General features: G+C 43.7%; 1 protein-coding gene across 1 annotated transcript in view; it reads left to right on the forward strand.

Moving 5' to 3' along the window:
* Positions 1–5375: 5375 nt before the first annotated feature.
* Positions 5376–27157, forward strand: part of LOC126109445 (constitutive coactivator of peroxisome proliferator-activated receptor gamma-like) — a 28395-nt gene continuing 6613 nt past the window's right edge. The window contains exon 1 of the mRNA XM_049914475.1: positions 5376–5448. The gene's annotated coding sequence lies outside the window, so the exon portion shown is untranslated. The remainder of the gene's footprint in view (positions 5449–27157) is intronic.

A 27157-nucleotide genomic window follows, 5' to 3' on the forward strand; every position in this document is an offset into this window, starting at 1 on the left:
TCTTGCGGGAAGATGGAACTGACGTGCTTCAGAGAGTCTCTGAGTGGCACTTTCGTAAACAAAGAAACATTGAAGCTAGCCAGGATGTCGTTCGGTGCAACGAAAGTTGCAGTTAGCAAGAGGAGCACCGCACCGATATGACCGCGGAGAAGCCCTCGGACGTTGGCGTGCCAGGTACATATAGGGCATTTCAAAAAGGACTTCACAGCTTTGAAAATTCATATAAATTAATTCATAGTATCTACAGAGGTGATTTTGCTGTCAATTTGTAGGGAAATACGTCAAGCTTTGTCTCGCGTAGTTCGCTAGCACTGAATAGCGCCGTAAGGAGCGCTAGCGGCAGTTGCGTTCAAGATGGCTACCTTCACTGAACAGAGCGTCCTAGCTGTGTGTTTTGAATTGAAGAACAGAAGTCGGCGACAGCAGTTCAGCGTAATTTCCGTACCAAGTTCGTTAAACTTCCTCCTAGTAGACCTACAATTTATGAGTGGTATAAATGTTTTGTAGAAACAGGGTGTTCGGTAAGACATGGGGAATCATCAGGTCATCCAAGCACATGTGACGACTTCGTTGAGCGTTTTCTCAAAAGCCCTACGAATTCGACCTGGTGTTCATCTCACGAACTGCATATGCCACATATGAGTGTTTGATGTATGTTGAGAAAACATTGGTCGAACGAAGAAGTCATGTTAATAACAACCAATGACTTGTAAGTTCTACCCACAACTGGAAGACATACGAAGTGCAACTAGGGAGGCGTTGTGCTGTCCCCAGTGAAAATATCGAAAGTAAAAAACCTCTAAGCATTAGTACGAACGAGAGCTTTTATCTCGATGCAAAATATTATACTGAGTCAGATACAGGCCGCACAGGCTAATTTTTTTTTCTCATTTTTACTATTATTTTATAAAACGTTAATTTCAGTTTTCGAGTGCAAAGATTACTAATTATGTACAAGATAATCAGTCTAAGTTTAATGTCAAGAAGAACGGAATTCAATTGTTCTTTTGCTATCCTTTTTCTCTCTCTCTTTTGTCTGATGTGGTAGAGGTCGGACATGCTTGTTAATTGCTGGTGAATGTAAGCTCATTTGCGGTATTAATTTAATAATATAATAGTTTAAAGTTATTGTTCACTTTTATTTGTAGAAGGTGAGCCCAGTGTCATGTCCACTTCTTTTTTTAAAATCATTATTCTAAGTAATTTTCAGCGCAACAGCACCAGCCGCCGCTGCAGCAACAGACGTCATTACGTGGCAATTTTAATTCACGAATTTAGCGGAAGCAAAGAGATCACCCGCTCATAATATAACAAATACTTTTTCCACAGCCGCCTGACGCAGCGGAAGAAAATATAGTTTTTGAGATTTTTATTTTCATTTACTCGCCGAGATCCAGAGCCACGACTCAGACTTCAATTGTTTGTTAACGGCGGTAAGAACAATTCTCTCGCCTGTGTGGGCAGTTGCAAATTATAATAAAGAACTAGTGCTTGTAAAAGGAAAATATTAGCCTAGGCAAAATACTAAAATATTATTTCTGTTTTCAAATTAAATGTAATGTGTTTCTAGATTGGCTCTCATTACAGTAATTAATGTGAACAAAAAATTTGGTCATATTAATCTTTATTAGTCAGCCAGTTATTGAAAGAATAAACTCAAAAGTATTTTCAATTCAGTTTAACGTTACATGAAAATTTCAACCATTTAAAAAGCCTTGCGCCCCCCAATACATATTTTCATTCTTGCCACGCGAGAAGGGAAATACATCAAGTTTTGTCTCGCGTAATTCGCTAGCGCCGAATCGCACCGTAAGGAGCGCTAGCGGCAGTTGCGTTAAAGATGGCTGCCTTCACTGAACCAGAGCATCCTAGCTATGTGTTTTCGTTTGAAGAACCGAAGTCAGCGACAACAGTTCAGCGTAATTTCCGTACCAAGTTCACCAAACAGCCTCCTAGTAGGCCTACAATTTATGAGTGGTATAAATGTTTTGTAGAAATAAGATGCTCGGTAGGACGTGGGAATTCATCAGGTTCTCCAAGCACTTCTGACTATGTGGTTGAGGGAGTGCGAAAACGTTTTGTCGACAGCCCTACGAAATCAACCTGGCGTGCATGTCGCGAACTGCAAATCCCACATACGACTTTTTGGCGTGCATTGAGAAACCATTCGCATTTGAAACCATACAAATTGACGATCTTACAAGCAATTAAAGACACTGATGAAATTGCTCGCAAGAACTTCTGTGTGTATATCATGGGCGTACCCAGCGAGGGGCAGGGGGGGGGGGGGGGGCAACTGCCCCCGCCAGAAAATATTCGCAGTTTTTCACTAGTTTACTGTTTTACTTAATAAGAAATGCTGCATTTTTTCTCGGATTGTACAGGTGCATTCTTGTATTTAAAATGTTTATTAAAAGCAATTTTTCACTGATTTACTGTTTTATCTAATGTGATACTAGTATGACCTGCTCCCCCCCCCCCCCCCCCCAGTTCAGATCCTGGGTACGCCCTTGGTGTACACGTTAAATCGATTACATGAGGATGAACATTTCTTGGACGAAATCATCTTTTCTGACGTGTCCACTTTTCACTTAAGTGGCAACGTTAACAAATGTCGGTGAAAAATCCACATCAAACATTGCAACATGTTCGTGATAGCTCTAAACTGAACGTTTTGAGCGAGAACAAAGCGTACGCCCATTTTTTTCTTCAGGAGAGAACCATCAACAGGATATGTTACAGCAAATTTTGATACCACAAATCGATTAGGATGACCAAGAACGAAATGTTTACTTCATGAAAGATGGTGCACCGCCCCAATACCTGGCTGATGTCTGGGATTTTCTCAGTGACCGCTTTCCAGGTCAATGGATTGGCCGTGATGCGCCAATTGCCTGGCCCACACGTTTCCCAGACCAGACACCACTGTATTTTTTTATGGGGATTCATCTTGGATATCGTATTTGCACCTCCTGTTCCGGATTCTCTACCTGAACTTATGTCGCCACTGAGCAGGTTACAACTGCAATGTTACACGGAGTTGGGGAAGAAATTGACTTCTGATGGGATGTGTGCAGGATAACCATCGCAGGCCACATACAACATCTTCAGTCCAAGGTAAAAAGAACTTGATGTGTTTCCGTACAAATTAACACTAAACCCAGCTTTGTGGTCTTCTTTCAATAAATTTATATGAATTTTTAAAGTTGTAATGTCCTTTCTGAAACACCCTGTATTGTCTGCGGCTACGAGCTCGGCTCCAGTTCACCAACAGCCCCTCGTGCTGGCAACACGTGAGAAAAATCATCAGACAAATGTCGACCGAAGAACTCGATACAGAACCCAACAGGCAGTTTGTCAACAAGTGGCCACGAAAGCGTTAACGGTCTTGCAATTTAGCAATTGTTAATAGCAAATGCATTAATTCCTGTGGATTGAGCCGTTCCGTATATTTATGATATGTCGCGCGCAGTGGACAGGTAACTAACTAACTGACTAACTAAATGAAGAGGAATGAATCGTTAGTGATTTTTTTTTCTTTTCTTTTCGGCGCAGTGGCTCGTCTGACAACTAAAGCTACACTACTGGCCATTAAAATTGCTACACCAAGAAGAAATGCAGATGATTAATGGGTATTCATTGGACAACTATATTATACTAGAACTGACATGTGATTACATTTTCACGCAATTTGGGGGTATAGATCCTGAGAAATCAGGATCAACCACCTATGGCCCTAATAACGGCCTTTATACGCCTGGCTTGGATGGCGTGTACAGGTACAGCTGCCAATTCAGCTTCAACACGATACCACAGTTCATCAAGAGTAGTGACTGGCGTATTGTGACGAGCCAGATGCTCGGCCACCATTGAGCAGACGTTTTTAATTGGTGAGAGATCTGGAGAATGTGTTAGCCAGGGCAGTAGTCGAACATTTTCTGTTCCCACAAAGGCCCGTACAGGACCTGCAACATGCGGTCGTGCATTATCCTGCTGAAATGCAGGGTTTCGCAGGGATCGAACGAAGGGTAGAGCTACGGGTCGTAACACATCTGAAATGTAACGTCCACTGCTCAAAGTGCCGTCAATGCGAGTAAGAGGTGACCGAGACGTGTAACCAATGGCACCCCATACTATCACGCCGGGTGATACGCCATACGGCGATGACGAATACACGCTTCCAATGTGCGTTCACCGCGATGTCGCCAAACACGGATGCGACCATCATGATGCTGTAAACAGGACCTGGATTCATGCGAAAAAAATGACGTTTTGCCATTCGTGCACCCAGGTTCGTCGTTGAGTACACCATCGCAGGCGCTTCTGTCTGTGATGCAGCGTCAAGGGTAACCGCAGCCGTGGTCTCCGAGCTGATAGTCCATGCTGCAGCAAACGTCGTCGAACTGTTCGTGCAGATGGTTGTTGTCTTGCAAACGTCCCCATTTGTTGACTCAGGGAATGAGACGTGGCTGCACGATCCGTTACAGCCATGCGGATAAGATGCCTGTCATCTCGACTGCTAGCGATACGAGGCCGTTGGGATCCAGCACGGCGTTCCGTATTACCCTCCTGAACCCACAGATTCCATATTCTGCTAACGGTCATTGGATCTCGACCAACGCGAGCAGCAAAGTAGGAAACGTGATTGTAGGCATTTCTCCTCCTTACACGAGGCATCACAACAACGTTTCACCAGGCAACGCCGGTCAACTGCTGCTTGTGTATGAGAAATCGGTGGGAAACTTTCCTCATGTCAGCACGTTGTAGGTGTCGCCACCGGCGCCAACATAGTGTGAATGCTCTGAAAAGCTAATCATTTGCATATCACAGCATCTTCTTCCAGTCGGTTAAATTTCGCGTCTTTAGCACGTCATCATCGTGGTGCAGCAATTTTAATGGCCAGTAGTGTAAATCTGAACAAGGAAAACAAAGAGAGATAGAAAGATACATCGTCCACCGGTACAAGAGGTATGAGGTCAGCGATGGAGAATGCGATAGTCAGCTGATACGCCGCTTTTCAAGTACTCGAGCCAATCTGAAGGAAGTAGGGAAGGCACGCAACAGCATTGCCAATCTCAGCCGGTACCGTTTTCGATCACAAAGCACTCTGAATGTCGTGTTGTGTGGTAGGAACATTCAGCTCACTCAACACCTGTGTTTTTATGTATCGCTCACACAACTGTGCTACCCAATCCCACAATACTACAATAGCTCCGACAGCGAGAAACCGTTTTGTCGAAGTGCATTGGACACGCAAGGCAGTGGCAAGCGTGCAACAAGTCGACTCCAGATATCGTGACGAACATCACGTGTTTACCAGATACTGCACAAGCTGACTGTTTTAATAAACAGATGATACTGTGCGCTGAGGGACTGCAAGGAACTGTACCGTTACCTGCGTGACTGTATATTTTTTTCACAAAATCAACGAAGCTACATCTACTGCAAGTAAGTTCATATTTTGCAGCTCTCTCTGTCAATAGCAGCTTCCTAAGCTGTTGCAATCTGCATTTCTCTTGCGGGCATGCTGAGAGCGTCTGTCTTTGTTAATTCCGTTTAACAATGTAGTGAACAGTAAGTGGAGGATGCGTTGAGAATTGCCGGAAGTTTGCAGTTTTCGTTTAGCTCTGCTGGTAACGTCCATACCATTTTGAAGACGCCTTTGATGATTACAAAAGTAGCTGTCTGGATAAACTGGTTCGAAATTTTATCTTTCGTCTTACACTATGATATTATTATTCTGCCGTTTGCTCCTACATTTAAATATACATGATACTTATTATAATAATATAAAATATTTGTTTACATATAATTGAATACTTCATTATATAATAACCTATTCTAATCAAAAAACATAAGTAGCTATAATCCTAGGTAAATATATAACACAAAATAATCAGTTAATATCAGTAAAATGAAACATATAAGTATAAACAGGGTGATTCACGAAGATATGCTAAAAAGTTAATATGTTATTCTACAAGTAAAACTAAAGAAAAAAGTTGATATAAACGTATTTCCGCAAATGCTTAGTTACGGGTAATAAAAGATTTTGCCTGAAATTTAGCAATTTCGTTAATATGAAGCCATCGCAAAAGAGTACGAGGTTAAAGTAAAAAACACGATTTACATTTATTTTGTTGCTATTGGTCTGGCGAATGTAATCAAACATGTCCGAGATGTGTATCTGCAGTACTTTCCCAGAACATCCAGATAAGCAAAATTGTTATACAAATACATTTGTTTACTTTCCATCAAGACTCTAGAACCGTTTATGTCATTATTGCAACCGTTAGTGAGCTGAAACTCAGCTGTTTCAGTAATATCCTAACCTTGAAAAGAGGTACGTTTTCTGCAATGTTCAGTGAAAGAGCATAATAGCAACAATGTACTTAGGTGAAACCACATAGTGATTTTCGAAGTTTGTAGATTATTTATGAAACAGGGATGCCTTTCAAATTTACGACAGAGAATGCGCCGATATGGTGTTTGTTTATGGCAAATGTGATGGTAATGACACGATTGCAGTTAACGAATATCGCGTACGTATCCAATTTGCAGGAATCCGTTTGCACGAACCTTTAGTGAAGTCTCTCGAATGTTACGGGGGACAGGTTCTCTAACTAGCGTTCATAATCAGTACGAGCGTTCGATATGTGAAGACGACGATGAGGATATTATGTATGCTGTTTAGCGTAACTCGGATACCAGTACACGACGTATCTCTCAACGATTAGGCATTCCAAAATCTAAGGTATGGCGTACACTGAGGTACAGTAATCTGTACCCCTACTGCAAACAAAAAGTGCATCATTTACATCCGGGAGATCCTGCACTTCGCTTGCAGTTTCGGAGTTGTGCAACTAGTTAAATACTAATCGGAAGCTACACAAATACATTTTATTTACTTATGAGGCACAGTTTACTCGAGATAACCAATTTACATAACGAGCACGTATGGTCTGAAGCAAACCGCCGGCCGGAGTGGCCGAGCGGTTCTAGGCGCTACAGTCTGGAACCGAGCGACCACTACGCTCGCAGGTTCGAATCCTGCCTCGGGCATGGATGTGTGTGATGTCCTTAGGTTAGTTAGGTTTAATTAGTTCTAAGTTCTAGGGGACTGATGACCTCAGAAGTTAAGTGGCATAGTACTGAGCCATTTGAACAATTTTTTGAAGCAAACCCACATACAACAATGCAACGTAGTTTCCAGCTGCGATTTAGCATTAATGTGTGGTGCGGTATAATCAACACACACTTTATTGGACCATTCATTTTCTCTGGACAATCAAATGGCTCTGAGCACTGTGGGACTTAACATCTATGGTCATCAGTCCCCTAGAACTTAGAACTACTTAAACCTGACTAACCTAAGGATATAACACAACACCCCGCCATCACGAGGCAGACAAAATCCCTGACCCCGCCGGGAATCGAACCCGGGAACCCCGGGCGCGGGAAGCGAGAACGCTACCGCACGACCACGAGCTGCGGGCTTTCTCTGGACATCTAACTGGCGAGACGTACTTACAGTTCATTCGAGAAGAAACATCCCGCTTGCTCGAAGATGTTGCACTTGCTACGCGATTTCCCCAGAAATGGATTGATCGTGATCCTACACGTCTGTGGCAACCCACATCTCCCGATTTAACACCAATGGATTTTTGTGTAAGGGGGTTGGCTGAAAGACAAAATCAATCCACGCGAGGCATTACTTTCTCGTACTATGAACGCAACAGGTGAAAATAAAAACAACTCTGTGAAACTGAAACTAGCAGCAAAATCTGTTCATTCATGTGCAGCGGAATGCATTTAACTCGGTGGAGAAATTTTTTAAATATTTATTGTGAACGTATTGTGAAATCCTATGTACACTGTACAACTTCCTTAACACTGAGATTTGTGTTTTCCGGTTTAACACGAATTCATATGTGGTGTGGCATTAATAAGAAAAGTGATCTCACACATTCATACAGTTTCAGTTAACATTGTTGCCATCATTTTTCCAAAATTAAATTCTCTACAACTTCTGCTGAAACCTTTGCGTAATTGTCTGGAATTAAAAAACAAATTTCGGCCAAGTACTTAGTAAATTAAAAGTTTTACGAAATTATGTCTTTGTTTCTCCGGATGTACAGGAAAATTACTGTAGATACACGTCTGGAACATGTTTTATTACATTCACCAGACCACTCACTCCGTCTTCAGGCCACGAGTGGCCTACCGGGACCATCCGACCGCCGTGTCATCCTCAGTGGAGGATGTGGATAGGAGGGGCGTGGGGTCAGCACACCGTTCTCCCAGTCGTTATGGTGATATTCTTGACCAAAGCCGTTACTATTCGGTCGAGTAGCTCCTCAGTTGGCATCACGAGGCTGAGTGCACCCCGAAAGCTGGCAACAGCGCATGGCGGCCTGGATGGTCACCCATCCAAGTGCCGACCACGCCCGAAAGCGCTTATCATCGGTGATCTCACGGGAAGCGATGTATACACTACGGCAAGGGCGTTGCCCTCACCAGACCAACACAACAAAATAAATGGAAATTGTGCTTTATTACAACATACAGTTTTGTGATGGCTTCATATTAGCGAGGTTGCTAAATTTCAGGCAAAACCTTGTTAGCCGTAACTCCTTAATTAAACATTGGTGACCTATGTTCATATACATTTTTTCTTTAGTTTTTCTTGTAGAATAACATATTAAAATATTTGCATATCTTCGTGAATCACCCTGTATATTGTATTAAATGTAATGTATTAAATCATTTGTGTTAAATGAGCATGAGAAATATATTACAAAATCTAATAAAATTAGTCGTAAAGCAAAAAAAAAAAATACACATATGAATCTATAAAAAAGTTTCAAATTATGTATTAAATAATAAAGAAGTGCCTGATAGGGTAAATTAGGCCTACGTGAAACATTTTTAGGAGGAAATTGCGAACAGCTGTGCGCCATTTGATGAAACGCATTACACTGCTTACACACAGCTGTGTGTATACTTTTCATTAGCACTAACATACAGTAACTTCCATATTTTCATTATCTGTAGTTACGTGCCAGTTTACGTATTTACACTACTGTCTCTGATATGTTACTCGTCTTTAGTTTTTACTACACTATTGCACAACTGTCTTGCACTTCTGTTGCACACATTTACAGTCCATCTGTGTCTAGAATCGAGTTTTTGTAAAGGTTTTAGTAGCTTTGAACGCTGAATGCATGAAGCAGCACCAGCTGTGTCTTTTCTTTGTTTTCTAGGGTCGTGTGCCACAGTGTATAAAAACGGAAGTCTTACAGGATAGCTTTGATATCTGTCTGTTGATAACCCTCTTCCCCAGGAACGGGTAGTCGCATAAATCCCACACTTGTAACACCTTAAGACAGTATGTGATTTGTAGGGTGGGATGGGGGGCATTTCCCCCCCCCCCCCGCCCCCCCCCCCTCTGCATCAGACCATGCCCTCCTCTGGCTTTAGTTTATGCATCCCAACCTGGGATGTTTATTTCCGACGCACTGGAGTAAAACTTTACATATAATTTAAATTTGTGGAGCCGAACACTGAAAGTGTTTAATACAGTCTTACTATTACTACTATTAATATGTTTGCTAATTAATTTTGAAAAAGTGTTATGTAGTAGTTAAGCATTTCAAAAGATTTAGAACTAAATCATCATTCTCATGTTGTCATTGTTGCTTTCGTCTAAGGTGCGCCATCCGTTTACTTGCGAGCTTGCGTGGGAAGCAGTGTGGCAGTCATACCGCAGCAGTCGTACCGCAGAGTTGGGTGAGCTGAGGGCTGAAAGTCCCACCCACAGGGTGGTGACCGGCCCGGTACCTGTGCGAACATTTACCGTTACGCCACCTTTTGGCAACGGTATGGCGCGGACTAACGCGCCTGGGACGAAAGCACACATTACTAAATAACGCACAATCGTCTGTTTTTAGTTCCTAGGATACTATTTCGTGGACCTTCTTTAAATACTCTTCTCTTCCACCATCGTTTTCTTTTCCTTTGGTTTTCATTTCCGTTGTTAGCTGCATGTGCAAGTACCATGTAGTACGCCGCTGCGATACTCTATCATCCTTTATACTGCAAGACCGACACACGTGTGGCACAAATTCTGTTGCTTTGGTATAAATTAACCTGCCGCATGCAACGTACGCCGCAAGATGTTGCCTGGTGTAGCATGCTGCAAGACGACGAACGCCACATTTCCGTAGCATGCCACAATGTTGCAAGACGTCGCCCCAGCGTAAGCGAGGCTTTAGAGCCAGGTCTGCATTGTATGGTGGATGTGATGTGTTGCGTACGAAACTATAACCTGCCATGAGATCCAAACGTCGTGGAAAACTGTGAAGAGGTGTCATCCTGCAGCAAGATAACGCTCGCCCAAATTCTGCCAAACGGACAGCCGACGCAATAAAAGAGTTGACATTCGAGGTGCTGGAACATCCACCATACAGTCCAGACCTGGTTCCAAGCGATTTTCACATGTTTGGACCCTTAACGGAAGCACTACAGGGAAGAAGATTTGAAAGTGATGAAGACGTCATTGCTGCGGTGCAAAATTGGTTACAGATGCAACCGAAAAACGTATTTTCTGATGAAATAAAAAATAAAAACTCGTAAAACGTCGGGAAAACTGCATTGAAGTCCAGGGAGGTTACGTAGAAAAATAACGCATGTTTCAGTTTTCTATCATCAGAATAAGTACAGCTTTTTACAAACGTGCCTTTACTTTTTGAATTCCCGTCGTATACCTGTATGTAGATGATTTTGTATATAAGCTTTACCTATAATGTACTTTTAAAGATATAAGAAGGGATGGCTTTTCTGATAATGCATACGCGTGAATAGTGGTTTCGGCATTAACATCTATTTATAAATAACTGTTTAACCATGGGTAACGCCACGGTCCAAGCTAGTAACATGTATAATTATACTAACCCCATAAGACCCCCCCCCCCCACACACTGGTAAAAGCACAAATCGCACACTGCCTTAAGATCTGTGGTTCTCTGGCAGTGTAAGGATTTTAACCTGAGTCAGTTCACCCAAAATCTGCGGCCGTTTATATCAAATATTTCGATTCTCTAAATCTGACTCACCAGAACCTATAGGGTATTTCCTGTTGACCTGGGATCATCAAATATGGCAGCAAGAAGCAAAGTTCACAGTACAAATAAAGTAAAAAGAATATGAAAATTGTTAAATTACAGCAACTTAAAAAAAATTGCCATTAGAACATGCACTGCATTCATCATAAGTCAAAAGTATAACTGATGAACACTACTGCATGCAAATACAAAATGTTGGTTGTTGTCGGGTTTTTGTAAGTAAATAAAAACATTTTATTGAATCTTCTACATCTACGTGCAGAAACTGAGGTCACCTGCTCGCTTCTTTTGTATGTCCGGGCTAGTCTGAGGAACTACTGTAGAGATTTTAGTACCGATTTGGAATTCCTTGGACCGATATCTTGCCACTGACTATATCGGAAACAGGCAAAAATTGTTGAGATTCTCGATCATCGCACGGGACCGTCAGTGTCCTAGCTCTATTCGCATTTCGATGTTTTTTCCCCCTAATCCGCTTCTATAGTCGATAACTCTTTCATTTATTTATAAATAGCTCATAATCAGTTATTACTCCACTTTCACATACGACAATCCACTTCTTGAGTGCGGATACCTGTTTGTTCTTTTGACTTTCTCAGTTCTTGTGGGGCTGGAGTCACAACAGTGCCAAACTGCTACATCCCATGACACTTAAATAATATATAAAATATTGTATGTATAAAATTATACCATCTCTCGTGTAAGTGATTGCACTCCATGCGTTTCTCATGTTACGTTGCCTCACTTTTCTGTATACAGATACTGTGATGATGGCTACTAATCAAAACCGGCAGTGATAACGAATACACCAGCGAAAAAATTTCTCCTGGCGTGGCCCAAAAAAGGTGAATGTGAAAGTATTTGAAAGACTGTGGCTGGAAAGTCGAGTACGAGCTACTTCATTTTACCTTCCTCGGTACCTTTAAAAATTTTCCCAAAACCTTTGGCGTGCTAACATACCCGCACTCTTTTTAACGTACAACTCACTTCCCATTCCCAAAGCTCCCCCCCCCCCCCCCCCCAACTGTAACCCTTTCACACCCATTATTCCATTAAGTCAGTCATACCCATTCTTCAGTAGCTTCTCTCTCTTTTTTTGTTGTTTCCTATGTTTCCGGTCCTCCCTCATGTTGTCCCCATGTTGCCTTTTCCTTTATTCTATCCACGTTGCTTCCAGTTTCTTGTTTCTTCCGCCTTGAAAGCCATCTAAATTTATCATTTTATTCTTGGAAAGGTTCATTTATTTCCTATTCTTAGAGGTGGTTTTTTTTTTCTAGCTCTGTTCTTCTTTCTGCAATCCATGCCATTGTCGATTTCTTATGCTTGTGTAGGATATCTTTTTCCAGAAATATAGCAACATTTGTTTTGTTTCTTTAGCCTGTCCCCATTCATTCAGTAGAAGTGTCCAACGAAGACCGATCCTTCCTTTGTCATTACTTCCGATATTTTCCCTATATTTGCGTAGAGATCCTCATTACGTCTTAATCTCCAACCAAATTCAGTTTGAATTCCACCCAAATTTTTCTATTCGTCCTCCAAGTACCTCTACCCTATCCAGCTTGTAGCTCATTTTTAAGCATTCGCATGCAGGTGAACATTCTCGCTTTACCATTGCGAGATAATGTTTTAGTTTTATTTTTCTAGATTTCTATTTCTTGTCGTAGATTTTTTGTCAGACCATATCATTATTGGACTGTATTAACTCCAACATCGACTGAAAATTTTTCTAGACACTTATTTCGGTTACTTCATCTAATTTATTACCCCCTCCCCTCCCTTACTATGTAAGTGGGACACAATGAAGTACAGGATGTCCATAAATGTTTATCATGGAAACAAAATAATGTATCTTTCGATTGGATACAGTAAATGAGACTTCAGTTATTCCACATATGTCTCTACCCATGAAGTTTTGAACCTTAGATAAACATTTAATACAGGTAATATTCTTCAACATTTAAATCACTTCAACATGTGCACCCCTGGTAAAAAGCAAAATATCAAGCCGGTATTAAATCCCTTGCCACACATCCTGCAACATTTCTGCTGTGTTTGTGCCAACGTAGTCTCTGATACGTTGTTTCAGTATCCAGAAGTGAGTGACTCCACTTGTCTGCTTTGACCCATGACGTCATCAATATGGCAGAAATCGCTATTCTGTCTCCAATATGGCGCTTGTGACGTCACTACATAGAAACGCCAACAAACAAGGAAATATATATAAATAACACAATAACATCTCCCTCCAAAAATACACTCAGACTTGCAGGACAAGGGTGGAAATTGCGGGGTTTTAGGATGGGGACAAGCTAAGTATAACAGTAAAGAACACACCACGATCCGAAAACACACACAATGACGAAAAAACAATAAAATACAACATCCTGCAACACCTCAAAACCTACAGAAATCGGACGCTTCACTTGACATACACAGGTCAACCACAGCTGACACTACCAAAACACCAACACCTACAACTTAAACTACGAAAATCGGAATAGGACATTTCAGTTGACCTTATAGGTCAAACACAGCTACCGATACCAAAATACCAATACCCACAACTTAAAATACGGAAATCGGAATAGGACATTTCCTAGACCTATACAGGGTGGTCCACTGATCGTGACATGGCCAAATATCTCACGAAATAAGAGTCAAACAAAAAAACTACAAAGAAAAAAAAATGGTTCAAAGGGCTCTGAGCACTAGGGGACTTAACATCTATGGTCATAAGTCCCCTAGAACTTAGAACTACTTAAACCTAACTTACGTAAGGACATCACACAACACCCAGTCATCACGAGGCAGAGAAAATCCCTGACCTCGCCGGGAATCGAACCCGGGAACCCGGGTGTGGGAAGCGAGAACGCTACCGCAAAAACTACAAAGAACGAAACTCGTCTAGCTTGAAGGGGGAAACCAGATGGCGCTATGGTTGGTCCACTAGATGGCGCTTCCATAGCTCAAACAGATATCAACTTTTTTTTCTTTTTTAAATAGGAATCCCCTTTTCTTACTACATATTCGTGTAGTACGTAAAGAAATATGAATGTTTTAGTTGGACCACTTTTTTCGCCTTGTGATAGATGGCGCTGTAGTAGTCACAAACATATGGCTCATAATTTTAGACGAACAGTTAGTAACAGATAGATTTTTTTAAACTTAAATACAGAACGTAGATACGATTCAACATTTTATTTCGGTTGTTCCAATGTGATACATGTACCTTCGTGAACTTATCATTTCTGAGAACGCATGCTGTTACAGCGTGATTACCTGTAAATACCACATTAATGCAATAAATGCTGAAAATGATGTCCGTCGACCTCAATGCATCTGGCACGCCTCTCAACAGCGAGTAGTTCGCCTTCCGTAATGTTCGCACATGCACTGACAATGCGCTGACGCATGTTGTCAGGTGTTGTCGGTGGATCACGATAGCAAATATCCTTCAACTTTCCCTACAGAAAGAAATCAGGGCACGTCAGATCCGGTGAACGTGCGGACCATGGTATTGTCCTTCGACGACCAATCCACCTGTCATGAAATATGCTATTCAATACCGCTTCAACAGCACGCGTGCTATGTTCCGGACATCCATCATGTTGGAAGTACATCGCCGTTCTGTCATGCAGTGAAACATTTTGTAGTAACATCGGTAGAACATTACGTAGGGAATCAGCATACCTTGCATCATTTAGATTGACATCGATAAAATGGGGGACAATTAGCCTTCCTCCCATAATGCCGCACCATACATTAATCCGCCAAGGTCGCTGATGTTCCATTTGTCGCAGCCACTGTGGATTTTCCGTTGCCCAATAGCGCATATTATTCCGGTTTACGTTACCGCTGTTGGTGAATCACGCTTCGTCATAAATAGAACGCGTGCAAAAAATCTGTCACCGTCCCGTAATTTCTCTTGTGCCCAGTGGCAGAACTGTACACGACGTTCAAAGTCGTCGCCATGCAATTCCTGGTGCATAGAAATATGGTGCGGGTGCAATCGATGCAGATGTAGCATTCTCAACACCGACGTTTTTGAGATTCCCGATTCTCACGCAATTTGTCTGCTACTGATGTGCGGATTAGCCGTGACAGCAGCTAAAACACCTCCTTGGGCATCATCATTTATTGCAGGTCGTGGTTGACGTTTCATACGTGGCTGAACACTTCCATTTTCCTTAAATAATGTAACGATCCGGCGAACCTTCCGGACACTTGGATGATGTCGTCCAGGATACCGAGCAGCATACATAGGACACACCCCTTGGGAATTTTGATCACAATAGCCATACATCAACACGATATCGACCTTTTCCGCAATTGGTAAACGGTCCATTTTAACACGGGTAATGTATCACGAAGCAAACGCCGTCCGAACTGGCGGAATGTTACGTGATACCACGTACTTATACGTTTGTGACTATTACAGCGCCGTCTATCACAAAGCGAAAAAAGTGGTCCAACTAAAACATTCATATTTCTTTACTTACTACACGAATATGTAATAAAAATGGGGGTTCCTATTTAAAAAACGCATTTGATATCCGTTTGACCTACGGCAGCGCCATCTAGCGTGCCAACCATAGCGCCATCTGGTTTCCCCCTTCAAGCTAGACGAGTTTCGTTCTTTGCAGTTTTTTCGTTTGATGCTTATTATGTGAGATATTTGGCCAGGTCACTATCAATGGACCACCCCGTATATGTCAACCACAATTATAGAGAAGGGCAGAAGCACAAGTTGATGGGGATCTGCCCTGTGTTTTAGCTACCGATGAGACGTGTGTGTCTAGGGTTTTTACGTTTTGTGATGTGTCTGGACTCTGGCCTAAACTTTTAGGCTGGAGGTTTTAGTGTATTGCAGAGTGGCTGACTCCTCCCTTTTTTCCTTGCGGTCAGCCAGCCACTTCCATCTGCTCCATTGCTTTAGCTCCCTCTACCTTTTTCTTCCTGTGTTGTCCATGTTTTACTGCTGACGCCCTGCTTCCTCCCACGCTTCGGTGTGGGTGAGCACATATTTTTCCATGATTGTTCCCCGTGTTTTATGTTCCGTTTGATGTAAATGTTCTGAGTTTCTTTCTTGACCCCCGTCTCACTATGATACTGAACGGACGCTGAAGACCTTGCTGTCGTGCGCCTGCAAAACCCTTCTACTACTACTACTACTACTACTACAATTATTGATATCAAAACACCAACACCTACAAGTACCAAAAATAAAACCAAAACCACAATACCTCAGACTAAAGATCAAACACCCCCCCCCCATAAATTAAAATACTTTCAGTACACCATAAATACACAAAACATCATAATAACTTTAGAAGAATAGACTCAAAATAACAATTAATTACCACCAAAAAAGTTCGGCACTCCAACAAACTAGGTTTCCTCCCCTCCCCCCCCACACATATACACACATGTCAGATGTACCCGTCCCTCATCCAAGACGACGGAACTCTGCCCAGCCTCATATTCTCGCGACAAATAGTACACTTCACAATCTCAGCGATCAGTACAGATAACTGGAGGAATTAAATAATGGACAACATGTCCTCCCTCATCCTCAACCAAAACATAGCACTGTTATACATCATCGTCATATTCATACCTAACAACAGAATCCACACAATTAATTAACCGTCTTACCGCACCACAAACAGCAAACCAGTAAAGCTAAATACATAAACAAAAAAAAAATCATTGATAACTCACTGCAAAACACTGTCACACATCCAATACAAACTTAAAAGCCCACATCGTGAGTTACGTGGACCACATTCCTCTGTGGATAATAACGTCTAAAATGAAAATAAAGCAACACGGAACAACGCTCTCACTGCAACATACTAGCGAACCAGGCATCGGTCCGGAAATGCTAAGCATGTATTGCAATCGGATGTACGCCCTAATCTCTTTCTTTTCCCTCTCTCTGCCTATCTTCTCCTCCTACTGTCTTTGTTCATTTCCTTCTCTATATCTCCGTAGATCCCGCAAGCCGCCATAATGCCCATGGCGGAGGGCACCTTGCACAACTACTTGTTATTTCCCCTCCTGTTCCACTCGCAAACAGGCCGAGGGAAAAACGACTGTCTGTACGCCTCGGTATCTGCCCTGATTTCTCGTATCTTATCTTCGTGGTCCTTCCGCGGAAAGTATGATGGCGGCAGTAGAATCACTCGGCAGTCAGCTTCAAATGCCGGTTCTCTAAATTTTCTCAATCGTTTCTCGATTTCTGTAGCCATAGTGTCGGTAGTTGCTTTATAATTCTTCAGGGTATTTTCCTTCTTTCGTTGCAACTACAAAAAAATTAAAAAATGTTCAAATGTGTGTGAAATCTTATGGGACTTAACTGCTAAGGTCATCAGTCCCTAAGCTTACACACTACTTAACCTAAATCATCCTGAGGACAAACACACACACCCATGCCCGAGGGAGGACTCGGACCGCCACTGGGATCAGCCGCACAGTCCATGACTGCAGCGCCCTAGACCGCTCGGCTAATCACGCGCGGCGCAACTACAAAAACGTGTGATTTTTTCACCAGACGCGTTGTCCACACCGCTGTATTCTGTTTGCTCTTGTACTTCTAAGTATGTGTTGTGATTTGTGTTTTGTAGTGTTCAAATGGTTCAAATAGCTCTGAGCACTATGGGACAACATCTATGGTCATCAGTCCCCTAGAACTTAGAACTACTTAAACCTAAGTAACCTAAGGACATCACACAACACCCAGTCATCACGAGGCAGAGAAAATCCCTGACCCCGCCGGGAATCGAACCCGGGAACCCGGGGGCGGCAAGCGAGAACGCTACCCCACGACCACGAGGTGCGGACTTTTGTAGTGTTACCAACACAATCTTTCCACTACTATGTTTTTTGCCGACATATTTTTTGTATTAGATTATTGTATGTGTGTAGTTCTACTCAATTTCGTTTCTGTGTATTTGTGTGCAGTGATCTATTAATAAGAAATTGTCGGTCAAAGGCGAGGTAGCGGAAAGGTTTAGTTGGCAACAATAAATTACACAAACCACAACACATACTTAGAAGTACAAAAACAAACAGAATGCAGTGGTGTGCATAGTGTGTTATGAAAGAAGTAAGAAATGCACAGTGCTGCAGAACAACTAAAAATTAGACCAAAATTGTCAGTGTCTAACAAAGAAAATAAGGATGTGCTAGCAGACGGTATTTTCCGATGTAACCGGAAGTAAAAATCAACTTATTGTTAACGACTTGGCCGGCCGTAGTGGCTTTACGGTTCTAGGCGCTACAGTCTGGAACCGCGCGACCGCTACGGTCGCAGGTTCGAATCCTGTCTCGGGCATGGGTGTGTGTGATGTCCTTAGGTTAGATAGGTTTAACTAGTTCTAGGGGACTGATGACCTCAGATGTTAAGTCCCATATTGCTCAGAGCCATTTTTTTTCGATATAAAAGCAAAGGTTCAAATGGCTCTAAGCACTATCGACTGAGGTCATCAGTTCCCTAGACTTAGATCTACTTAAACGTAACTAATCTAAGGACATCACACACATCCATGCCCGAGGCAGGATTCGAACCTGCGAGCGTAGCACAAGCGCGGTTCCAGACTGAATCGCCTGGAACCACTCGGTCACAGCGGCCGGCAAAAGCAAATCAGAAAGTAAATAACTTAATTACAGACCACTGATGACGCTCTACCTCAATAAAGCGAAACGCGTCTGGTGAAAAAAAATCACGCACCTTTATGGTTGCAACGACAGAACAAAAATATCCACAAGAATTTCTCAGTAGTGCTTCTCTAAAAGAAAGTCGCCTTCCCTTTAGGGGTTCCCACTCCGTAACACTTACGTGCTGTTGGAACCTACCGGTAACAAATCTAGCAGCCTGCTCTGCATTGCTTGATATCTTCCATCAACCCGACCTGGCACGGATCCCAAACACTCGAGCAGTACTCAAGAACAGGTCGCACCAGCTTCCTATCTGCGGCCTCCCTTACAGGGGAACCACTCTCTCCTAAAATTCCCCCCACTAAACCGAAGTCGACCATTCGCCTTTCCTACCACAGTTTTCCCTCGCTCGTTCGACCTCATATCGGTTTGCAACGTTACGCCGAGATATTGAAACGGCTCGAATGTGTCAAGCAGGGTAGAAGTAATATTGTATCCGAACATAACAGGTTTGATCTTCCTACTGGTCCGCATTAACTTACATTTTTCCACAATTAGGGCTAGCTGCCATTAATCACACCAGTTGTAAATTTTGTCTCTTCCTGTCCATCCCCTCCTACCCCCACTCATTCTCTTCTCCAATACCACAGCTTCCTCTCTGTCCATCTCAACCTTCCCCTTTCCTATCCCCGTTTCCTCCCCTCGCCTCTGTGGCCATCTTCTGCTCCCAGCTGTCTCTAACCTTTAGTGTGGTTTGTTGTTATTTCAAACAAAACCTTGATGGGGAATGGAAGTCTCTCAAAATATTTTGTCTCGTTTGTTGGGTGTGGGACAGACCCAGTACGTACACTATGTGATCTAAAGTATCCGGACACCTGCCTGAAAATGACTTACAAGACCGTGGCACCCTTCACCGGGTGTTGGCCCACTCTTAGCCTTGACGACAGCTTCCAATCTCGTAGGCATACGTTCAGTCAGGTGCTGAAAGGCTTCTTAGGGAATGGGAGTCCATTCTTGACGGAGTGCTGCACTGAGGGGAGGTATCGAGGTCGGTCGGTTAGGCCGCGCGCGAAACAAGCGTTCCAAAACATCCCAAAGTTGATGTGAATCAGGTCAGGACTCTGTGCAGGTCAGTCCATTACAGGGATCTTATCGTCGTGTAACCACTCTGCCACAGGCCGTTCATTATGAATAGGTGATCGATCGTGTTGAAAGATGCAATCACCATCCCCGAACTACTCTTCAATAGTGGGAAGCAAGAAGGTGCTTAAAACATCAGTGTAGGCCTGTGCTGCGATAGTGCCATGCAAATCAACAACGGGTGCAAGCCCCTCCGTGGAAAACACGACCACACCACAACACCACCGCCTCCGAATTTTACTGTTGAACACTACACTCGCTGGCAGATGATGTGCACCGGGCATTCGCCATATCCCCACCCTACCATCGGATCACCACATTGTGTGCCGTGATTCGTCTCGCCACACAACATTTTTCCACTTTTCAATCGTCCAGTGTTTACGCTCCTTACACCAAGCGTGCCGTCGTTTCGCATTTACCGGCGTGATGTGTGGCTTACGAGCAGCCGCTCGACCATGAAATCCAAGTTTTCTTACCTCCCGCCTAACTGTCATAGTACTTGCAGTGGATCCTGATGCAGTTTGGAATTCCTGTGTGATGGTGTGGATGGATGTCTATCACACATTATGACGCTCTTCAACTGTCGACGGTCTCTGTCAGTTTAACAGACGAGGTCGGCCTTGCGCTTTTGTGCTGTACGTGTCACTTCACGTTCCCACTTCAGTATGACACCGGAAACAGTGGACTTAGGGCTGTTTAGGAGTGTGGAAATCTCGCGTACAGACGTGTAACACAAGTGACACCCAGTTACCTGACCACGTTCGAAGTCCGTGAGTTCCGCCGTGCCCCCCGTTCTGCTCTCTCACGAAGTCTAATGACTACTGAGGTCGCTGATATGGAGTACCTGGCAGTAGGTGGCAGCAAAAAGCGTCTAATGTGAAAAACGTATGTTTTCGGGGGTGTCAGCGTACTTTTGGTGACATAGAAAAATGGTTCAAATGGCTCTGAGCACTATGGGACTCAACTGCTGTGGTCATCAGTCCCCTAGAACTTAGAACTACTTAAACCTAACTAACCTAAGGACATCACATACACCCATGCCCGAGGCAGGATTCGAACCTGCGACCGTAGCAACAACGCGGCTCCGGACTGGAGCGCCTAGAACCGCACGGCCACCGCGGCCGGCGCGATGACATAGAGAACATGTTTTACAATAGTACTCATTTATACCCAAAGATACAGAAATGAAACATGAGTTTTCACAAACACTATCGTTTACAGTCAAACCGTTTTTGTTGTTTTCATGGCAGGTTTAGTAGCATTCTGATCCACTACAAGAGAGGTTCGAAGTGGCGGCCACCACGTTCTGTCTACACGTTGTGCCTACGGATGATGTTATTCTTTCCAACGTGATGCAGTATGGCATTTCCTAATGCCGGTGACCGAGCGAGGTGGTGCAGTGGTAGCACACTGGACTCGCATTCGGGAGAACGACGGTTCAATCCCGCGTCCGGCCATCCTGATTTAGGTTTTCCGTGATTTCCCTAAATCGCTTCAGGCAAATGCCGGGATGGTTCATCTGAAAGGGCACGGCCGACTTCCTTCCCTAATCCGGTGAGACCGACGACCTCGCTGTTAGGTCTCTTCCCCCAAACAACCCAACCCTAGTTCGGGTGTGCAGCGTCCCCTTGGAGCACCACAGTCATGACTGCTGATGATGAAGGTACGCTTTCTCGAAGCCGTTGCTTAGGCCGGTATTACACTATCAAATTTCTTTGTCAAAGATTTGATCAAAGATGTGATCCAATATTCCGTCCAATATACACTCCTGGAAATTGAAATAAGAACACCGTGAATTCATTGTCCCAGGAAGGGGAAACTTTATTGATACATTCCTGGGGTCAGATACATCACATGATCACACTGACAGAACCACAGGCACATAGACACAGGCAACAGAGCATGCACAATGTCGGCACTAGTACAGTGTATATCCACCTTTCGCAGCAATGCAGGCTGCTATTCTCCCATGGAGACGATCGTAGAGATGCTGGATGTAGTCCTGTGGAACGGCTTGCAATGCCATTTCCACCTGGCGCCTCAGTTGGACCAGCGTTCGTGCTGGACGTGCAGACCGCGTGAGACGACGCTTCATCCAGTCCCAAACATGCTCAATGGGGGACAGATCCGGAGATCTTGCTGGCCAGGGTAGTTGACTTACACCTTCTAGTGCACGTTGGGTGGCACGGTATACATGCGGACGTGCATTGTCCTGTTGGAACAGCAAGTTCCCTTGCCGGTCTAGGAATGGTAGAACGATGGGTTCGATGACGGTTTGGATGTACCGTGCACTATTCAGTGTCCCCTCGACGATCACCAGTGGTGTACGGCCAGTGTAGGAGATCGCTCCCCACACCATGATGCCGGGTGTTGGCCCTGTGTGCCTCGGTCGTATGCAGTCCTGATTGTGGCGCTCACCTGCACGGCGCCAAACACGCATACGACCATCATTGGCACCAAGGCAGAAGCGACTCTCATCGCTGAAGACGACACGTCTCCATTCGTCCCTCCATTCACGCCTGTCGCGACACCACTGGAGGCGGGCTGCACGATGTTGGGGCGTGAGCGGAAGACGGCCTAACGGTGTGCGGGACCGTAGCCCAGCTTCATGGAGACGGTTGCGAATGGTCCTCGCCGATACCCCAGGAGCAACAGTGTCCCTAATTTGCTGGGAAGTGGCGGTGCGGTCCCCTACGGCACTGCGTAGGATCCTACGGTCTTGGCGTGCATCCGTGCGTCGCTGCGGTCCGGTCCCAGGTCGACGGGCACGTGCACCTTCCGCCGACCACTGGCGACAACATCGATGTACTGTGGAGACCTCACGCCCCACGTGTTGAGGAATTCGGCGGTACGTCCACCCGGCCTCCCGCATGCCCACTATACGCCCTCGCTCAAAGTCCGTCAACTGCACATACGGTTCACGTCCACGCTGTCGCGGCATGCTACCAGTGTTAAAGACTGCGATGGAGCTCCGTATGCCACGGCAAACTGGCTGACACTGACGGCGGCGGTGCACAAATGCTGCGCAGCTAGCGCCATTCGACGGCCAACACCGCGGTTCCTGGTGTGTCCGCTGTGCCGTGCGTGTGATCATTGCTTGTACAGCCCTCTCGCAGTGTCCGGAGCAAGTATGGTGGGTCTGACACACCGGTGTCAATGTGTTCTTTTTTCCATTTCCAGGAGTGTATTTGACAAAGATCTTTGACGTAGCGCTAGAGGGGGTATTACACTGTCATCAAATTTTTCGTCAAAGTTCAAGATGGCTGACAACAACTTGTTATTAACCGCAACAGTTCTACGTACTCCAATTGCATTGTGTGCACATGCGGAAAAGAAGTGGGGGAAAAAATGGAACCATACATACGAGGTTGACAGTCTTAAAAGTCCTGGGATTACAACTTGATAATAAATTCAGTTGGGAGGAGCACACCACAGTACTGCAGAAAGGCCTTAACAAATCTGTATTTGCAATTCGAGTGTTAGCAGACATAGGCAACATAAAAATGAAAAAGCTTGCATACTTTCATTCCATAATGTCATATGGGATAATATTTTGGGGTAAATCTTGAAGTCAAACAAGTTTTCAAGGTCCAGAAGCGTGTAATACGTATTATTTGTGGAGTAAATTCACGGACTTCCTGCAGAAACCTCTTCAAAGAACTGGGTATACTAACTACTGCCTCTCAGTATATTTACTTCTTAATGAAATTTGTCGTAAATAATACATCTCTTTTTCCAACAAACAACTCAGTTCATACATACAATACCAGGTACAAAAATGATCTGCACAAGGACTTAAAAGCACTTACTTTAGTTCAAAAAGGGGTCCACTACTCAGGAACACTCATCTTCAATAATTTGCCAGGAAACATAAAAAATTTAGTTAGAAATAAAGATCAGTTTAAAAGGAGCCTGAAAGACTTAGTACTGGCTAACTCCTTCTACTCCATTGGCGAAATTTTTAATAGAAACAAATGATGTATTTATTCATACTATTAGTATTGTTATTTCAGGTTGAAAAAAATCGACATGTTCCACATCCACGAGGCTCTCCTCAGCACGGATCTATGGAACGAAAAAGTAATCTAATCTGGGTGAAGCCGTGGGTTTTACGACGACACGATAAAAGCATTCAACAAAACTTGTTACGTGAGCTTACAGTGGAAGACGTCGAGTCATACACCAATTACTTAAGAATGGATGAGCATACGTTTCTGTATGTGCTCAATGAGTGTATCCTCATATCACAAAGCACAATATTCACTTAAGAACTGCTGCATCTTCAGAAGACAGTCTCACTGAACACTCCGATTCCTTGCTACAGGAGAGGGTTATGTTAGGTTAGGTTAGGTTAGGTCGGGTCAGGTCATTTCAGGTCTGTCTCCAATCTCCTTAACCTATTTTTGTATTCAGGGTGCCTCACGTTGTAAAGCTCCCCACCAGCTTCATACATCTCTATTAATTTTGTAGTTGTCGGCACACATCAATTGTATTCACCGCCAATGTTTATAAAAACACTACAGACGACACAGCGCTGCAGCGATGCTAGCGCTCCATGTGGTAACATGTCACATTGCAGTGAACAGAAGACAAGCGGTTTCTTTGATCAAATATACAGCGAGGCCCTAGATTTGATCAAATATTGGACGACATTTGACAAAGTCCCTATTACTCTATCAAATATCTTTGACAAAGATATTGGACAAAGATATTGGACAAAGAAATTTGATTGTGTAATACCGGCCTTAAGGGTAACGAAAAGGGTATGCGATTGGGTCGAAGGTTATGGATAACGATATCGATAAAGGTGACGGACAGCTCTTACGTTGCCTTGAGCTTCGCCATTCAGAGGGACCGTGTCGGTGTATTCCGCAAACGCGTTCCGAGCTATGTTGATTTAACACTCCTAGACACGTGGTTGAGTCTCGAACCATGAGAGGTGGGACATGAGGCGATCCGACGTAGCCATCCCTGACCGGTGCTCGCCCGGCTAGCCGCGCGGTCTAACGCGCTGCTTCCCGAGCTGGAAGGCGTGCCGGTCCCTGGCACGAATCTGCCTGGCGGACTGTATCGAGGTCCGGTGTGCCGGCCAGCCTGTGGATGGTTTTTAGGCGGTTTTCCATCTGCCTTGGCGAATGCGGGCCGGTTCCCCTATTCCGCCTCAGTTACACTCGGCGATTGCTGTGCAAATACTGTCTCGACGTACACATACCCCATAATTAGTCTATCATGCAAATGTTTGAGGTCCACTCGTCTGGTATGAGACGTTCATAGGGGGGGGAGGGGGGGAGGGGGGAGGGGGAGGGGTGGGAGGTCCACTGTGTGCCGAACCACAAAATAACCCTAGGTTCGGTGTGGGGCGGCGGTGGGGTGGGTGGACTGCTGTAGCCTGTTGTGGGGTTGTGAACCACTGAGGGCTGCGGCGGGAACGAAGCCTCTCCGTCGTCTCTAGGTCCACAGTTAAACACACAGACACAAACACACACACACACAACCCTGTTGCATACCTACCTGGCAAACATGTTTTGAAACATTTGTACCATGGAAACGATGCGATTCCAGTCACGGGTTATAGTTCAAAACATTGTCTACACACGCACCCCCCCCCCCCCCCCTAGGAGTTGTAGAAGTCTGTAATGGCAATTTCCGAAGATCCATTATAATGCGTATGTATTTGTATACCGTATGTACCAAATATCTGTAGGCTGTGTCCTTCCGAACGTTTATTAGAGTATTGTGCAAAAATTTGAAGTAAATCTTTCAATAACTTTGAAACGTCCCCTTTGAAAAATTATTGAATGACTGTGCTGATAAATCTCTTACATTATTTGCTTTTCAGACAGCTGAGCAAAACTGAACGTACTCAGACATTTCGCATTTCGCTCTTTACCTATTCTGATCAACACTAAAATGACACACAATATTTTTAGCGCAACGCAATCTGACTTTCAATAATCCCTACAAAAGAATGGCCCTGACTAACATTAACCTATACCTTTCACAAATCACTTACCTCACAAAAATCTTCGTTACTCGAACTACTGCAATACAGTGAGCGCCACTACTGCCAGCTAAATATAAGATTCAAACTACTGAAGGCACTAACTACTGATAGGCATAGTTAGCAAATGAAAGATTTTGATAGAGAACAAACAATGTATTTACCTCAATAGTGTTCAAAAGTCATAGTATATATAGCAGTTCATGACATCCATTCTTACAAATGTACTGTTTCTGATGGACACACGTCCAGATCATCCGCTCTCAAACATCCGCCATCTCACTTCCCCACATCCACCACTGCTGGCGGCTCACCTCCAACTGCGCAAAGCTACGCGCTGTTAACAGCCAGCTGCCCAACACTACAATAGCAAACAACAATGCAAACCAGCCACAGACTGCACACAGCACAGCCAGTGATTTTCATACAGAGCGCTACGTGGCGTTACCAATAAAAAAACCTAAACAGCCTACTTACAACTTTTCGACATATTTGGTAACGACGTTAAACGATTTGTCTTTCATGGCAGTATAGGTTACAATACGAATACAAGAATATTTGTACACAGTGTCCAGATCGAAACTTTTTCAGGACCGAAACGTACTGCATCATCAGTTTCAGTTGAATTATACAGGGTGTAATTTTTAAGTTGAAAAACCAGAATAACTCGAGAAATAAACTTCTCGCGAAAAAATGCGTAGAATCCATAGTTGATTATTTTCGAGGGGGATATCTGCTGGTGTCAAAATTAGCTCGCCACTCCAGCCCCCTGGGGGTGGAGCGGGAGGTAACTTTAAAATTTCAAATGGGAACCCCCATTTTTTATTGCAGAATCAGATTCTACATAAAAAAATTACGTACATTTTGTCTTAAACGGCACTGCAATTCTAGAGAATCCATGTTCTCATTTATGCGTGGAAAATGGTTACGGAGAAAAAAAAATACTTGTTTACTTCGTAAATTTTGATTCGCTAAAACTAAAATGCTACGTCTCTTCTCATAGGGTGGGTTTTGACAGAGAGGAATTAGAGTTTTACAAATGTTGACCCGAATGTGCGGAAAAAATTAATATTTGGGTCAACATTTGTAAAAGTCTAATTTCTCTCAAACCCCAGCCTATGGGGAGAGAGGAAGAGTGTTAGTTTTAGTGAATCAAAATTTATGAAGTATATAAGTATAAGTATTATGCGTAATCATTTTCCACGCTAAAGTCAGAACATGGATTTTCTTGAAT

The sequence above is a fragment of the Schistocerca cancellata genome, chromosome 12, assembly GCF_023864275.1.
Source record: "Schistocerca cancellata isolate TAMUIC-IGC-003103 chromosome 12, iqSchCanc2.1, whole genome shotgun sequence".
Classification (NCBI taxonomy): domain Eukaryota; kingdom Metazoa; phylum Arthropoda; class Insecta; order Orthoptera; family Acrididae; genus Schistocerca; species Schistocerca cancellata.